This window comes from Ruditapes philippinarum, unplaced genomic scaffold (assembly GCF_026571515.1).
Source record: "Ruditapes philippinarum isolate M1 unplaced genomic scaffold, ASM2657151v2 ctg11033_1_1_1_1, whole genome shotgun sequence".
Classification (NCBI taxonomy): Eukaryota; Metazoa; Mollusca; class Bivalvia; order Venerida; family Veneridae; genus Ruditapes; species Ruditapes philippinarum.
In genome coordinates this window covers 20,866-25,873 of record NW_026862570.1, presented here as the reverse complement: position 1 = coordinate 25,873, position 5,008 = coordinate 20,866, and positions in this window count along the sequence as shown.

Here is a 5,008-nt window from a genome sequence, read left to right as displayed (position 1 = left end):
TTTTTCGAGAGGAGCCATTTTTTTGAAAATAAACGGTGCGGTATTAGAATTTTTAAAAATTATTTTCATAATATTTATGTATCCAAAATTATTTTTTATTTTAGTTGACATCGAACACCTAACGGTCTTGAAACATTAGCAAAACTGTGTTTACTTTTTAAAATAAATATAAAAATTGAAAAAATTCATATCGTCAAAAATCTTGACGATGGCAGAGATCTAATCCTGTAAGGGGAGATCACTGCGTAGAATATTGATATATTATATGATCATACACATATTTAAAATCTAAAAAGGCATGAGAAGTAAAAAAAAAAAAAAAAAGAAAGACAAATAAGTTGTTTTAAAATCATTTAGATGCAAGAAAAGCACAGATCAGTTTGTCAAGGAATCCTTGAAAAAAGTTTGGAATTATGAAAAAAGGTATTACAATGTGTATATCTCAGGAAGCTTGATTTGACTTATTTAATATGAAATTAGGCAAAGCCTATAGACAGGGAAGTCGGTTAAAAACATTTTTCCATTGGTATTTCATGCGACCTTTCCATTTTCACTCGGAACACTCGATGTTATTATTGATTCGAAAAGTTGCGATTGTTCCATACCTATTATCATTGAGTTACATTTAATATAGTGGCGCTCTATTAAAACGGACATTGAAAATTTCATTTATACTTAGAGAATTCTACATATTTTTAATTGGTTTTTATTTGATTTCCTTTTAAATATACACATGTAGTCAAAGGCCCTTGACTTCCACGTATATTAAAGATAAAATTCTGTAGACCATCAATTTCCTATTACTCACTCCACAATCTTACTCTTTAATACTATGAACATGTACTAAAATAATATATTATAAATAAATAAATAATAAAATATTTCAAATATGGTAGTTCACGTAGCCATTCTATCGAAAGTTTACAAGCAATTATCTCTGAAATTTATTAAAACATTGGTCCAAAGGTAAACTGAAAATTTACATTCACCTATGTAACTATCCTTTTACAGATTTGATTTTATAGCCAAAATCCTGGATCCTACTGAGATTTGAACTCAGAACTCCTCTTAGTTTGCATGAGTTATCATTTAACCAGAGGTATTTTACCATTTAAACTATAGGAGACATAGTATCAGTCACAATGTTTATAGAAACTAATAATGTTTCTACAAATTTACATAAACAATATTAACATAATAAAATAGATATAATTAAAGAATTTTTGACTGGTATTAGTTTACTACCCTACTTATGTGCAGTGATTATTTTCTTAAAAAGGCCTTTTTCCCCTCAAAATGCTATTTTTCAACTGAAATGACATGTGCACATTCTTTACCAGAACCATGACTTAACAGCATATGACTTATAAGATTACTAACTATATACTTGTTGATAAAATTAATTGACTACAAGACAGAAAGTTGTTGTTGTAGATAGCCTATGCTATGTACCATATATGCTAAATTGAATTAATAATTAAATTAAATGTGTAGGTAAGTTCCATTAATAGTTGTTAGAATTTGATTTCAGATTTTTTCACTTTTTCTGATTTATCTTGCTACTTTTTTTCATCAGAAATCCACAGGTTGCGTTGAAAATTGTAAAAATAAATAAATAAACAACAACAAAAACAAAAACAACAAACAAACAAAAGCAAACAAACAAACTCCGATATGATATCAACAAATTGACATTGACATTCATAATCAATAAATGAGTATTCAACTGTTAGAGAAAATAGTGAAGATTATGTTTACAGTCTATATGACCATTTTTTTTGTTACTTTTCATTATCCTTACATGATGAATACAGTGAATACAATAAATACAGCCTTTCTTTTCATCTGAAATTGTAAGAAATGTTTACATCAAGTTTACAATAAATCTAAAGTAAATTTCAACAATATGTTTCATGGGCACATAAATATCCTAAACCATTATTTGCAGGGAATAAAATTATCAGTCATAACTAGTTGCTCACAAGGCTTCAAGCAAGCTGGTGGATTCTGCAAAAATGAAGCTGGCAAGAACTGCTTCAAATACATGCAATAGTGTGTAGGTCAATCTTCCACTTGACACATATATTGCAAATAAACACATGTATGGATTATCTTAAAACCTACGGGGATGTGGTACTTATGGGGGTAATGTTACAATTCGCAACAATAACAATTCACCACATAACAATTAGTCATGAGTTTAAATACCTTTTTTTTCACATCCATAATGGGCCATTTTCAAATTTTTGCTAAAATCCTATTAATTATTGTCCATTTTAAATTTAATTCCTTCGGTTAGTTTAACTCAATTTTTGCTTGAATCATACAAAGGTGATTCCTTATTTAATTCTGGCAAATTGTTATTGTGGCAAATTGTTAATAACTTCCTTTATCACTAGTAATTCAATATCAGATCAAAATTTTGAATGCCATATAAATAAAAAAAACTCCATTCTCTCTATCTTGGCTGCAGCTTGAATCATTTATTTATTTTTTTGAAATGTGAGTGATAAAATGAAAACAAAAATAAAAGGAAAAAAATTAAGAGGAGCAGTGGCCTTGTGTTAAGGTGTCTACCTTTCAACCTATGGATCATGGATTCGATTAATAATCGAGTCACAACCATATTTCGTCATATGACAAAAGTACTTGTTGGTTAAAGGAAGCAGACTCAAAAAATGATTAATATCAGTTGAAAGAACTTGTTTCGCAAACAAGCTTGCTTAAATAAATATGTTTAACCAGAAATAAAAAACTAGGAAAAAAATCTTTATTTCCCAAGTATGTTGGATTTGTGATCTGTTAAGGAACCAAGCATGCATATCTATACATGTACGATGTATCTTTGATTTAAAGGCCCTTTATACCCAGAAATGTTTTTATTTTTATTTATAAAAATCTTTTTAATTTTGTCTACTTTTTAAGTTTCCAAAAGGTTACTTAGCCATTTACATTAACCATCTTGTTCACCTGTTTCTTTTTTGGAAATAGTATTTTGTATGGAAGTCAAATACTACTTTGTTTACATTTTTCAACTTTTACATTGTAAGACGAATTATTTCACATTTACCGTTACTTTTGTTGGATAACAAGTATCCAACATTCTGTAAACATTATAAAATAAGGTTTTCCCTGTCAAAAAAAGTGAAACTATATTTGTTTGTTGGGCATAATGTGCCGTTAAGTAATAAACATTAATGTACATCATTTTCATGATGACTAACAACCATAGGAAAGGACACTTAAATTTTGAAAAGGGGAAGAAAAAATGTAAATGAAATTTCCCTGCAGGAAACTGTCCCTGGAGTTTTGTGCAATATATTGATGTAAAAATGGAGAAAAATGATTTCTTGATGTTTTACAATTATAAACCATTTTGAAAATAAGCCACAGCCATTTTGAAATATAATCTTACATCATATAATATTTGAATTATATGGGACGAATCGTGAATTGGACGGATCTTAATGCCTTTGATTATGTTGAATTATTCCCAAACATATGCTCAAATAAACAGTCCTACCATGTTTTCATTATTATTATACTTGTTATACTTATTTAACATATTTAATGTTTTGAAAATAAATTTCGCAAATATAACCTCTCAGAAAAGTAAATTAACAGAAATATTACTAAATTTCTGTATGCTCTTCAGCCACCGGCAGCCATATTTGTTTAAATATATAGATAAACCAATGAGATAACTGCATTCGCTGGAGGTTTCCTGGCGTACATTTTAGAAGTGCGCAGCGGACCAGTCTACCAGATAGTACGGACTATGCTAAATGTCCGTAATATAATAATTTTACGGTACAAATTACCATATTGTGTTTGCCGGGAAATACGTTATCATTTAACGTATCCGCTTTTTCATGACGTTACGTCATTTGTTATAATTTTTTATTTCATGCTTTCCAGTGTTTTATTATAGGATTAACGCACGTTTTTCTGTGTTATAACGCCTGCAGAGTCTCGAGGAACGGTTGGTGCCCGAGCCCGGTAGAGCGAGGCTCCAACAGTTCCGAGGGACTTTGCAGACTTTATAACACGAAATAAACGTGCGTTGTCGCTATTATAGCATACAATTTTAAAACAGATTCATGATTATATTATATATAAAACACAAACATTAAATCCTTGTGCTTGAACGGTATTTATCCAACTCTACATGTTTTACGTATGCGTTTTATTTTTTCCGGGGCCAACAACTTGAGAACCGAACGAAATTTCGAATTTAAATTGATTTAACAAAGGCCCTCGAATTAATAATTCCAATATAACAAGAGCGCATGACTCTGGCAAACAGGCCAAATCGTCATTTTTTGTTTGTTTACTGGGCCCTGTATGTATTGCGCATAGGCAAAACCGGGGTATAACAAGAGCGCGTGACTATGTTAACGCATGGTTTTGGCCCCGTTATAACATGGGAAAAAGAGGGGAAAATAGCCGATTTTATGCTATTATGTTATAATGTAATATATCAGATGATTATATTCTGACAAACCACTAGTGAAATTTATAAAATATAATTTTCACTGTAGCCGGACTATATTTGAATGCGGATGAAAGAAAATCTTAACTAAATGGAATAACAGGCAAAAATAAATGCCGTCATCAGTAAATTTTGCTTCTTTATGAAAAGAAAGTCGATGTCACCATACATCATGTTTAAAATGTAACAAAATTATACAAATCTAACAGAACTATATATCAAAATTGATGATGTGACGTCATGATGTGATGACGTCACAAAGGAGAATGCGCGACTTTACGCGGCAAAACCAGTAAAAAATACTTAAAATCACGTAAAAAGCATAAAATAAAAAGAAAATTAATTAGTTTTACATATAAGATTGAAATATATTTCATTCGTGAACACCAGCTATTATATTTTCACTCGTGGCTACGCCACTCGTGAAAATATTGCATCTGGTGTTCACTCAGTAAAATTATATTTAAATCTTACATGCAAAACAAACAAATATCCTCTATATGTTTATTAAAGTTT